This window comes from Oxyura jamaicensis, chromosome 1, assembly GCF_011077185.1.
Source record: "Oxyura jamaicensis isolate SHBP4307 breed ruddy duck chromosome 1, BPBGC_Ojam_1.0, whole genome shotgun sequence".
In the NCBI taxonomy this organism is placed as follows: domain Eukaryota; kingdom Metazoa; phylum Chordata; class Aves; order Anseriformes; family Anatidae; genus Oxyura; species Oxyura jamaicensis.
Window position 1 is genome coordinate 87,651,236 of NC_048893.1, and position 13,473 is coordinate 87,664,708.

General features: G+C 39.8%; 1 long non-coding RNA gene across 2 annotated transcripts in view; it reads left to right on the forward strand.

Annotated features, from left to right (window-relative positions):
- LOC118160340 overlaps window positions 1-13,473 on the forward strand; it is a 239,339-nt gene that overhangs the window by 174,082 nt on the left and 51,784 nt on the right. The window contains exon 6 of one of the 2 annotated variants that reach the window (XR_004747426.1): window positions 3,596-3,666. The exons of the other annotated variant lie outside the window; for it this stretch is intronic. This is a non-coding gene — a long non-coding RNA (uncharacterized LOC118160340). Of the gene's footprint in view, window positions 1-3,595; window positions 3,667-13,473 lie in introns of those variants that run through there. 2 annotated transcript variants of the gene reach the window in all.

Here is a 13,473-nt window from a genome sequence, read left to right on the forward strand (position 1 = left end):
AGTCTGCTGTTGGTATGACTCCCAGCTTACCTGGGCTTGGTGAGATCAGCCACTGAACTCAACCCATGGCATGTAACTTTATGATCAGGCAAAACACTGAATTGCTGTCTTTGTTATCTGACGTTCAACTGCCTCACTCCTCAAGTACCTCTCTTTCTCAGCGCAAATGACACAGATCTCTTAGCAAGGGACCACAAAGCCTGCTGACTAAAACACTATGCAAAAACTTGGAGTTACTGTTGCTTTGTGATAAAACTAGACGACAAAGAGAAAACAATCAAATTTATTTTCTCCATGATTTTACTGAGAAGCCATTAATGACTGGATACAAGCAGCTAGTGCTAGTGCAGGAAAATATAGACTTTTAGGCATATTCTGGAATTTGTTTGTAATGGCAGCAAGGCATGTGTCCTCCCCATAAATACCTTGGTTAGCTGATGTAAAATTAGTAAGGTGTCACCATTAAATTATTTGCCATCTTTCACATGAAAGTCACATGAAAAATGGTGGTTGTACTATAAGAACTTAAAAAGAAAAAAGAAAAGCAGCTTAAAGTAAAAGGAAAAGAAAAAGAAAACAAAGGAAGAAAAGAGGAAAGAAAAAGGAAAAGGGAAAAAGTAAGAAAAAGAGAGAAAAAGAAAAAGAGAAAGAAAAAGAAAAAGAAAAAAAGAAAAAGAGGACCTATACAGATGACAGGAATTCTGCTGGAAAGAGGACTGCTGTCTGCCTCTCTTACAGCAAAGCTGGACTTCAAGGATAGTGATTTTTGAGAGCGGGCCTTAAGAGGATTGGCTACATCGAGACAGATGTGGCTTTTTTGATCAATGTATTTCTGTACACCTTAGCAGCAGCAATAGAAACAGTAGTTCAAGTGGTAATAATAAGCTATAATTTTCATGTCATGTAAGTACATGTTCTTGTATTCAGAAGACATTCATTCTTGTAGTCTTGCAAAAGTGTGAGAAGAAAACTGTTTTGTGGAAGCCTTTCAGAGACAGATTGAAAACTGCTGTTCTTTAAAGAAGCAAAAAGAAAGTAATTGCCATGGGAGGATTCTTTCTTCCACACAGAACCCCTGTCTCCTTCCAGTGGACTGTCAGGAAATGGCTGGACTTGATGATCTTAGAGGTCTTTTCCAACCTAAATGATTTTATGATATTTTTTTTTGAGTCTGTGATTCTATGAAAATCTAAAGATGCTCTATGATTAAAGGATGCCCCATAATGCCTGCATGTGGGAGGGCTGTGTTCATGTTGATCAAGCACCGCTTGATTCAGATGTTCCCTCGAGTGCTTGATTTTGTGGTCATAGTAGTGTTGTTTCTGGATATTTTCTTTAATCAAAAGTTCTAATATTTACTATGCTGTGATTTTCCAATTTAAATCCACTCAACAGAATTACAACAGCATAAACAAATCTTGGTTCTGATATTAGAAAGTGATAAGCCAACAGTCAGAGAAAGTTTCAAAATATCACGTGGTTACTAGTGCAAAGTACTCATGACTACCAACTAGACATTTCTGAACATTTTTGTAGTATGAAGCATCTCTTGATAGAAACTCCTCCAGTTCGGGAAAATGTTACAGCATGTTCTTAGGCTCACAGAAGACAAAGCACATCCCTTTCTGAACCAGGGCCAGAGAGACTGTCTCATCCCCTCTTGCCCTCCCCTTCACAATCATATAACATCTCTGTACCAACTCAAAATGTTGTATACATGGAAAAATGTGTGTGTTGTGTTACTGGCAGTTCTGTAAAGGATAAGTGGGCCTGTCCTGCCTGAAAGAAGTTAATCATACTGTCCACATTTGTTTCATCTGCTTCTGCCATCTGTTCTCTTCCTCTCCTGCTTCCAATTCACTCTCTTTTAGCGGTTCCTCCGTTCAGCTGAGATCAGAAGTTGGCCAAGCATATGTTTGCAAATTTTATTTTATTGTCTTAACATTTTTTTTCTTTCTTTTTAAAAATCTTGAAGAGGGATGCAAGTCCTAGGCCATATCATCTCCCTTTTGTGGGAAGTCAACGTTTTCCCCTGCAGGTGGTCAAGTGAGGAAAGCAGTGTTAACAGAATACTGGCTGATACAGCCTGTTTAAGCTCAATAATCGATTCAGCTTCCAGTTTCTTGGACAAGACCTGCTTGGTAGCCAGCCACGTTTAGGGAGCAGAAAGTGAGGACCTTGTGAGGCAGGGCTCGGAGGCCTTGAGCCCCTCAGCTCATGCTGCACCCCCAAGTGAACTTTGCATTGCATCAATCTTGAGAGTATGGCCAGATGTGGAGGTTTTGTTTGTTTTCCTTAGGTATACACACACTATTCATGTAACTGCAAATACAAACACTCATCAAAGATTAAATAGACTAATGCCATCCACAGTGAAACAAAGTTTCTAAGTCAGTGTTTTCATGACATTTCTAAATCAAACATTTCTGTACTGCTCAACCCATAAAATAAGCAACCAGTTTGCTTCTTTTCTTCATCTGCTATGAGGGCATATTCAGTATAAAGAAAAATGTAGCAAACTAAACAGATCATGATTCACTTGGAACATGATTTAAAGTTTCTGCAGGGTCATGTGTTCTGCTAGACTGTTCTTGCAAAAAGGCCATTGTTTGCTGCATATGCACGATATTTGAGAACAGTTGTAGGTTTGTAGAACAACTAGATGCTTTCCAGAACCAAGCAAATGTGTAGCGGTCGCATGCAAAGCCATCACTCTTACCGATGCATTTGGAAAGCGGTAAGTTTTTCAGTGCAACTGAAGGATCCAATTTTACTCTTCATAACACTACCAAAGAGTGAGAGTCACTCCAGTTGAAATCAGCAAAGTTGTTGCACTTGGGTGAGTGATATGAATATCAGACATCAATTTTCATATGTAACATTTTCTAGTTTTGAGTAAAACAGTAAAGCCATGCCATAAACATGACGGTTGCATCCCTTTTCTTTCTTACCTGATCCCACTCACCCTCCCTTCAGCCAGTTGGCTCTCAGTCTGGCCAGTCTCTCACAGGCACGCAGTACTGGTTTCATTCTGTCATTAGATTCGCTGCTCTCAACCGTTCCTTTCTTTCCCTTACTGTCCAGCACGTATCCCTTCTGGATTTGCTTCAGTGGGTTTCTTCTCCCAAGCTGTTGGTTACTGGCAGTCATGTTTCTAACTGTGAGAGAAAGAAGCTCCCTGTTCTCAGTTCCTAGACATAGTATAGAATAATTTCGAGTTGCCATTACTGTCCTCACCCTGGTAAGCCTGGCCTGGCGTGGCAGGACAGCATAGTTGGTAATCATTAGGAGCTGGGAACAGCCTGACCATGTTCCCTGGGGCCAGAACCCCCAGCAATCATAGCTACTAGGAAATTGAGAAGAGTTTTTCTAAGTATGTGTGAAATGCATGTTTTTGTTTTCGTTTTGTTTTGTTTTTTTTAAAAAAAACTTTCAGAGAGACAGCAAAAAGCACTCCTGTCAGAAGTGCCCCTTCCTCTGCCAAATTTCATATATGTGCTTTTTTTTTTCCTTGCACGAAACAAATTGCATACAAGAAATAGTCTCTTTTTTTTGTATGTGGGCAAAAATTATTTTTCCCTAACTTTCTTTTCAGAAACAACTGAACCATGACACTTGAAATTTAAAAACACATGACAAACAACAGCCTGGAGCAAACACCAGGCATGGAAAATTTCATCCGAACTTGTAAAATTTTAACTACGTTATAACAGTGTCTTATAACATGAACTGTCAAAAAGTCTCTTAATAACAATAGAATAATGGTGAAGCAAATCCAGTATTTCTGTGGAGGGTTGATTAGGGAAGTAATAACATCACAGGAGAAATAATAGGAAATAAGTGAATGGTAAGCAGTAATAGGCAGGACACACAAGCTATAAGGAGTTGTAGAAAGTCCAGGAAGCACTGTAGAGTCTGCTTTTCTTAATCTATTCTTTTCCAATCATGAGAAATAGTGGTAGCAGATTTAATAAACTTTAACCTCATCCTGACTCCTGTAATAAGAATAATATAAAAGACTGAAATGTTGAGAAGTGGTCGTAAAGTGAGGAATGCTCTCAAACATGCAGCTCTTTTCATGAGTAAAGGAAGACGTCTTTGGTAATTTTTTGGCTTTGTCATCCCAGTCCAGTATTTTTGTAACCCAGTTTAATGCATGGCAATTAACACTGTGGCAATAAATCCCATTGCAGTTGTATTTTTTTATTTTTTTTAACCACACTACTAATGCACATCTGAGAGATGGCACGAACAAAGCTTTCTGAAACCCTTCTTGCATTTGATTTTTCCCGTTAGTTCTCCCACTGCGGATGCATCCTCTTTTCCTGTTGCTGAAACATGAAGAACAGATTTCCTTTCTTCTTTCTCCAGAAGGAGTTTTGCATCAGAGCAGAAAATAACCAGTAATTCACAAAGGTGAACAGGCTCCAGCTGAAGTTCTTTGTCTAACAGCTTACAGCTAGCCTTTCCTTCTGAGGAGTGAAGCGTGCTAGCAGCAAAAATGGGTGAACGTGGAACAGACTACTGTCTTGGTCTGTACTCCACCCACACAGTGGCTAATGAAAGGTTAGTGAAAGCCCAGTCCCCCAGGCTGTCAGTCCAGAACCTTCCACAAATGCTGAATTGCCCCGTTTCTTGGGTCTTGCTCTTGGCTAGGATTCAGGAGCAACTCATAACACAGATTCTTGGTCCCTCTTGTTATCTGCAGTGCAGGTGATTCATGTGGAATGAATTATCCATATGAATGAGACACTTTGGCCTTCTCAGGAGACAGTTCTTGGGTAATATAAAATATAGTGTTGACATCTGTATACTTTCTTTCTCACCTGTTCTTGGTAGAGCTATTTGTGTCTTTAAGGGAATATCAGGTCAGGCTGGTCCCTCCCAGCCACTCTATTCAGTCAGCCAAATGTGGCCCTTTAATTTGTACCATGGGTTTTCCCCCAAATCCTAGAGAATTGTTTTATCTTTACTAGGCAAAAAAGGCAGTAATCCAAGATGTGCAATCAGCTGTAAATCCAGCTGGACCTCAAAATAGACACTGGTGCAACATTCAGCGTTTGCAGCAGCAATGAGTTAGAACATGGAACAATAGAAAAAAAAAATGTTTTCTTCTGTTGAAATAGAAAGGAACACATCCCAGTCCACACAGGGTACGGTCCTTTAGGCAATGTTGCCTGTCTGAAAGTCTTTATGAAGGCTGGGGCTTTGTGGTATGCCAGATTCAGAACATTCTGACAAAAAGAGTAGAAAGCATATTCCAAAGAAAGGAATGTAATTATATTTAGTTCCCTGAGAATATTCCTCTAGGTTTGGGCTTCATTTGTCCTCCAATAAACTTTTCCCCAAAAGGCTTAATTTAATTTGATACTGTCCCCTTAACATGAAACAGTGGAATGCATCGTAATATTTTCCCACTTGCCCAGATTTCCTTTTCCAAATATGTGCATTTATTGAACAGGGTAGAATCAGATTGCTTTCTGGTTGGGCAGCAGAAATGGCAAATATGTCTTCAGAAAGCCACTGGTAAATGGCTCAGACCCTCTGAATCCTTTATGGTCTAATATCCAAGACATTGGAGGAAGAGACAGTGCTCTAAGGAGCACTTATCAGCAGAGAGGGCTTTCAGAAAATTGGTTAGTTTTCATTAGGTTGATGTGCTACTGACCTAGCCAGACAGACATGACACATTACACTTCATTTTCCAGCCAAGACGTGTTAATTATCTGCTGATGTATTTATATTATGATTTTAAATTATTTTATTTTATTTAATTCTGTGTTATTTTATTTTTTACGATTTGACATGTTCTCCACATCAGACAGTGTTGTTTTTTCCAGCCTGAACTGGAAAGCTGCATTTTCTGTGAAATATTTTAGTATCATTTTCAGCCTGTTCTGATTTGGAGGGGGGATAAATGGTATCGTTTTTATTGTGTTTTGTGTAGTATAGCAAAAAATAATTAGAAAAAAAAAAACAAGGAGCTTCAGGTGGCTTACACAGTAATGGCTGCACTTAGTGGTTATTAGTGATCGCTACCATTTCAGGATATCCCTAAGGACTATGCCCTATTTTACTTAAGGAAAAACACTTGGGAGAAATTATTGTGGCCATTAAGTAAAACAAAACAAAAAAATAAAAGCAGTAAATTTAGTGTCAGCAAGTGTTAGCAAAAATTATCATCTGGATTTCTAGCATTAGCTGGTCAAATTATTAACCTTTTTACTTGTTTCTGCCTAAGAAAAAGTGGCTTATTGCAGTAGAATTTGTGTGATATATGCCTTGTCTCTTTCACAGTCTTTTAAAGCCCTAGGCCTTGCTTTTGGTTTCACTTATATTTGGATTTTACTCCAGCAGGCTAATTTAAGGAAATATACGTCTGCTGTTAATGGGTCACATTCGCCTCTGTTCACCAGGAACAGCAAGCAGCCATAAATCCAGGATAACTTACTATTTAGCTCAGATTTACAGCTGCACAGGGTCAGTGGACTTCCCCTCCCAGCTTCGTTTTGCCGCAACAGTGTTTTTCCAAGCATAGGTCATGGTCCCCTTGGGAGCTGTGGAAGGGATCAAAGCGTGGGCTGGAAGTCGCAGAAGAAGTGGTGTTAATCACTAGCAGCCCCAGCTGTGGTTCCACCGTCTTTGCTTTGGCTGCGGCGCTGGTGTGAGCAGTTGTCCCATCCTTCCTCCAAGCTGTTGGCTCGTCTCCTGCACACCAGCCTCTGTGTGCCTCCAGCACTTCTGTGGAGCCACACTGCCATGAACCAGATCGAGGGGCTGACCTGGCTGAAGAAACACTCCACCAAACAAACACACTTTCTTTCATGGTCAGATCAGTTTCCAAGCCCAGTTCTCAGCTGGATAGTGCCTCATTTAGGAAGCCTCAGTGGATATCTCTTCTATGAACCTCTTTCCGAACCCATGTCAAATTACAGTATCTGGAATGTCCAAAGACAGTTTATGCCTTCGTATAGTAATTGCAGCAAGTTCTCACCTCTCTTCCCTGGATAAAATGAGCTGCAGCTCAGTCATGGAGTCACATCAAGACAGGTGAATCAAAAGGAGTGGATGGGATTGCCACAGTTCCAGAAAGAGAAAGCTCTTTTTATTAGAAAGAAGTAACCCAATGAACTTGAATGTGTAGTCTCTTTAAGAACTTAAGAGACTAGATCTTTCAGCTGGTGAGAACTGATTTATCTTTACAGACTTCAATTGCTGCAAATTGCAATTGAGCTTAGCTTTGTAAGTGCCATCTGCTGGCCTGTAATACTGTGTTCTTTTGCTGCTGTGTGTATTCTGAGGGAGGGAACTGAACAGTAAATAATAATTTGCTGCATGTATAATCATCACAAAATCAAAAAGTAAATAGCTGAGATGATCATATGATGAGTCATTTGTTAGCTAAGTGGCAAGCAGATCTTCCTGGTCATTGATCAAATATTTCAATATCCAGATTTCAGTGTTTGATTTCTGCTCATTGTATCAGAGCCTTGCCAACTTAATTTCTGCCAAGGATCCATCAAGCTTTTGTACTGACCACACGTTGCCAACAAGCTGTACAAATTCTTCAGCTGATGCATGCGTGTCTCCTCCTAACAATGACTGTTAAATGGACAGTATACGCGTATAACCTCCTTAGTTTCCTGTTTCTGTAGGTTGTTGATTTGGTTTACTAGATATTGGTTGAGGTACATTTTCGTATATGAGCTTTTCTGTTGGTGAGTTCACATCACAGCCTTCTGTCCTAGCTCACAGGGGCAAAAACGTGCCCTTCAGAGACTCTTGGGGTGTGTATCAAAGACCTCAAAATCAGCAGAGACCTACCTGTCCCAGTTGAGGACAAAAGCTGAGAAAGCTCAGAATTACCAAGCTGGTGATTTCAAAGTGCATCTGAACTGTGTCATGCTAGATGCATATGCACAGTGAGTACCAGAGGGGAAACAAGTGCGCTTTAAAAGGTCAATATTTTCTCTCTGCACTCAGCTGGGAACTTGTTGATTCTCACAACATCACTTAGCAGTTGTAGCAGTGACTTCTGTGAGGTCAGTAAACATCCCAAACATTAAAGAGTAAACAAACAAACAAACAAGTTGGTAACTGGTGTTGGGTAAAAGCTGTGGAAGTTTTCAGATGTTATCCTCACTTACCTTTTATCGTGCAAGCTGCTTCCTTGGTTTTACCAATTCTTCCTGTCAGTATTTGGAGAAGGGACTGATCCAGACCACCAGTGATCTGAATTCCCCTTGGAAGAGCTGTTCTGACTACATGGATCACAGGTCATTGCAGGGAGAACCTAGGAAGGTCATGTTTTGGCCTGCTATTTTAGGTGAATAGAATTGGCTGGCATTTTTCCTCCATTTCCCTGGTGTTTAAATGACTGAAAATCAGAGATGTTTAATCACTGTATTGATTTCAGCATTTCTGAAAATTGTATATATCATATGTTGTCCTTCTGTAGTTAACTGCTCTCAGTTCTTTTCATGTAACTGATGTTCAGAACAGTTCAACAAGATACCTCTGAGTCCTTTGGTGGTGCTCTTAATCTCTGTAATGACATGGCTGACAGTGTTATGACCTGAAGGACAGAGCACTGGACCACGACTAAATAGATACAAGGTCTTCTTCTAGCTCTTCCACTAACTTACTGGGGGATAGCAGGGATGTTGCTACAGTTCCTGTCCTCCCACTGCTCACTTCAGATTTCTTGTCTGTTGATTTGGGCTATTGAGACTGTAACCATAACCCTCTGTGAAGTCAACTGGTGGAAAATTGAGATGATCATTTTTACTGTAAGATTTAGTGTTGTGGAATGTTTCAGTTGGCCTGATAAGTTGTAAAGATTTTAGCTCTACCTGCTTAAGATAATTCACATAAGTCATATAATGTTTGACTGCTCTTTGGAGAATAATGGATTTTTAGCTCTGTGCCTGAATGGAAAAAAGTTGATGAAAAATTATTTCGGTTGAGCTTGGAGGGCTTGGGAAAATGGAAACAACAGATAGGTGTTTTTGGATTCACTCCAAATGTATTTTATTCCGAGGTAAAACATTTGGATTAGTTTGTTCTTGTTGTTTAACAAGCTTTGTCCTTCCTTTCTTATAAGCGAGGTCTTCCTGATGGAAAAATGACATTTTAAAATCGGAAGTAGAAATGTCAGAGCAGACCACTCCACCTCTCCTTAGTCAAATATTTCATATGAAGAGACCTTGCGTAATAACTTTTCAGTCTTCAGAATTTTTTCCGTTCATCCTTACACAGTTGTTTGGACTCTTCAGCTGCCTCCAGAGCTCAATTTCTTTGACAACATCTACCACGTAATGAAAAATAATAATGCCCACCTTTATTTGAAATAATTCCATCTAAATTCATGCCAGGAAAACCCTTTTGCATTACCACCAGGTTCTGAAAACCTGCTCATACAGGTACTATATGTTGTAATGATGTAGGTTCATTACAGCAGTAGCTTAAATTGCTTCATCTAGGTCTACATTTCCTGGCTATCTTTGAGCATATATTTTCCTGGCTATCTTTGATATATTTGTGCTGTCCCATATGAAGGGGTTACTCCATATGTGTGGAAGGGATGGGAAAGATGGAGATTTCCAGAATACTTGCTACTTTCTTGAGCCCTTGTTAAGTGTGTGTGCGTTTTTTTTTTTTTTTCACTTCATTTACAAAGTTTTGATTTTTAAAGAAAAATCACAAAAGAACTGGGAAACAATAATATGTTTTTTTCTCCAGTCTGATTATCTTCATTTTACTTGCACAATGAAATGACCAAACGTTTTCGAATGGAATTATTTGGAGTCAGACTAGATGCAGGATATGTCATTCATCTGAGATGTAGAAACTTCTGGACTTACTTAGGAAAATGTGGCTTGAAAGGGAGTTCCTCAGAAGAAACCAATTAAATGTTATTTAGAAAAAAAATGCACGTTGCGGCATAAATGATGAAATGCGATTGCAAAATGTATAGCTTTCTCTCCTGGATGTATTTTTTCTGGTTGGAACTTCTCCACAGCCCTGGACCTATCATGAAGAGCAATGGCTAATCTTACTGAAATGTAGGAAGGTTTTTAGTGGTTTTGGGTGTGGGAAAATACCTACCAAAAGGACAACATCTTGTTGCTCAAATCAGACTTACGAAACTCTGATCTGATTCAAATTCCCAAGGGTGAAAAACAAGTGTATTTGAAGCCCATAAAAATCAATGGCAGTCTTTCTTTTTACTTCACTGGCCTTTAAAAATGACTTCAATGTTGAAATCCTGCCCTCACTAATTTCAGCGGTTCTTGGATGAGGTCCATGTAAAAGTGTTTATTACCTCTGGAGGATTTATTCAAAAAATGGGGAGCTTCCCTGTATTTGCCACATACCAACAGCACTGGCAAAAGTGGGACCAGAACTCAGACAACTTTATATTGGATCAAATATATTTATTGATGACAGTACTTCGAACAATCCTGGTGAATGCCTGTGTTCCTCCTACCAAAATTTTGCAGATGCTGATCTTTTATTTATTTATTTATTTATTTATTTATTTATTTATTTATTTATTTATTTCCCTATGCTTGGTTCTGCCTAAGGAATATCTGCCCTCCTCCTCCATGGGGCTCTGTGCAGGCACAGCAATCCACACATCTCCCTGCTCCTCACAGGGTCAGGGCTCCCAGCTGCTGTTAGAAAGGTATCATGAAGTTTTAAAAGTTGTTTCATTACACCGTGACCTGTTTTTTCCCTTTAGGGTAGGGAGTGAAAACATGGATACTGTTCATAACAGATCCAATTGTCATAACTGAGAGACTGAAGAGTACATTTTCTCCCCTAGATTTAAGGTACTGTGTACAAATAAACAAATACAATGGCAAACAGAAAAGAAAACATGCACATACGTAAGAATGGGCGTTTACATAAGGTTGATTCCTAACCACTTTTATGGCTATTATGGAGACTGTCATTTTTCTTGTTATTGAAGAAGTTGTATTTCAAAAAATGTATCAAGGCAGTAAATATAAAAGCAGAAATGTGTCCGCCTTAGCCCTCCACTCACTCAGTCCCCACTAGCTGGGACAGCGGTTCATGTGCTTCAAGTGGTTGTGGTTAAAAACGCCTTTATTTCTAGCTAAAGTTACCACCAGTAACACAGGCCCTCCACCAACACTATTGTAGGGTACAAGTTCTTGGAAGCCGTAATAACAGGATTGTTTCTCTTCCTGCTTGTATGATCATTTTAAACTTAATTATAGCTGCTCATTTATTAAAATAAATAACTTGGGAATATAGTAAGTTTTGAATTCCAGCTGTTCAAACAGTCTTTATATTTTCTTTGTGCACACATCTTGATGGGCAATTTATTGTATCCATTCCCCCCACCCCTCTTTTTTTTTTTTTTTTAAACTAAGAAATGTGCAATAAATTTTCCACATAGTCATAGGAATTCTATATAGAAGCACCACCACTTCAACACAAGGCCTTCACGGAAAATGAGTTTGGCCCTTCTTTTAAATGCACAGGTGACCTAGCTGAGGTGATGCTCACTTCATTGATTTCCAATTCAGATAATGACTTATAAAGTATGCTTGACACTACTGCTGAATAGTTTAATATTCCACCTTCCCCTTGCTCTTCCCTTTGCAAGTTGCCTTCTTGCCCTTTTCCCTGAACTTGGTTGAAATACTTATTAGTGTACCTGGTGCCTTCTCCCAAAGGCACAGTACTCTGTACTTGTGGCAGAGAGAAACACTGAACTCCATTTAACACCTCCTCTGAGCTAAGAAACTCAATTTCCCACATCAGAGAGCTTGTGGTGGATGGGTGGCTGCAGATTGAAGGCAAATTGCTCCCATCCCACAAAGAGCCGAAGTGGGGGGAATTTGTCGTTTCCAGCCTCTAAAGGATGAGACGAGAGGGTAGAGAGGGTCTGGCCTCAACCTGTCCTCCCACACTCAGCCAGGTCGGAGGAAGAGGAGGCACCTTGCAGCAGCCGAGAGTTCAGTGCTGGTTGGCATCCAGGGATGATTCAGAGCACAGGTTAGAAAAATGTGCTTAGGAGCTGTTTATGATTCTAAACCTTTTTGTGTGCATTATTAACTCGGACTGGAAGGACAGTAGGATCACTGAATCCAGATACGGTCCTTAAAAAGAATTATCTTTCTTTTGTAGTTTTTTTTTCCTTGTTATCACACCATTTCAGACATCAAGCCAGGCTAATGTCTTTCTTGCATTCAGTGCTGCAATACATAAAATGAAGCAGTCACAGTTATAAGAACACAACAAACAAAGAAAACAGTATTTTGCATCTAGTGGGAAAATAGGACACAGAAATATGAATACCCCATTTTTCATTAACATTTAAAGTTGGCAGTGCATTTGACTGGTCTTAGAGTGGGTAGAGATCACTTAAACCCAACAACTTTAGTACTGGAATAGTGTAAAATGTCCTTGTAAATCACAGATAGGACAATATATTCTGCCCCATTGTCTTCTGCTCATATGATGCTGTAAAACTCAGATATGGTCAAGAAAGTCTGCAGCATTCCTGCCAGTAGACAGATTTGAACAAACAAGAAGACTGTGTATGAGGTCTGCCTCAGCTAGCTTATACATATGAACGCCAGTTACCTAGTTATGACATGTAAAAGCATCCCATTTCCTAAACATGGCAATGCCTATAATAATTCACCCCAAATCACTCAGAAAATTTGAGTCTAACTTGTGAAATGAGCCAATGAATTCTGCATTCGGATTTTAAAAATCGGATGTGTTTCTTTTCTAAAGCAAAAAGGAAATCTTTGCAAAGGTTCAGTCACTCAGGACCACCCTCTCAACCCCTGACTCTCCTGGTTTTCTCTGCATGTTCTCCATTCAGACTGTCAGCACACTCTGAGCATGTCATCCAGCTTCCAGCATACCGTAAGATGCTCAAAGAGGAAAACATACCATTATTATGAAATATAATGTGCTTTCTCAGGAGAGATATGGTGCAGAAGGCAGAAGGACATAAAGTCAGTCTTAAACTTTCAATGATCTTGGGAATCTGGAGAGGTCCCAGTAGACTGGAAAATGGAAAATGTGCCAATTTTCAAGAAGGGTAAGAAAGAAGACCCTAGCAATTACAGGCCTGTCAGTCTCAAGTCAGTGCCTGGTAAAATTATGGAGAAGATGATTCTTGAAGTTACTGAAGCGCACCTGGGGGACAATGCAGTCACTGGTCCCAGCCAACATGGGTTTGTGAGGGGTAGGTCCTGCCTAACAAATTTGATTTCTTTTATGATAAGGTCACCCGTCTAGTCGGCCAAGGGAAACCAGCTGATGTGATCTTTTTGGACTTCAGCAAGGCTTTTGACATGGTTTCCCATAGGATCCTTCTGTACAAAATGTCCAGCATACAACATAACAAAAACATCATACGATGGGTGAGCAATTGGCTGACAGGCAGGGCTCAAAGGCTTGTGGTAAATGCAGCCACATCAG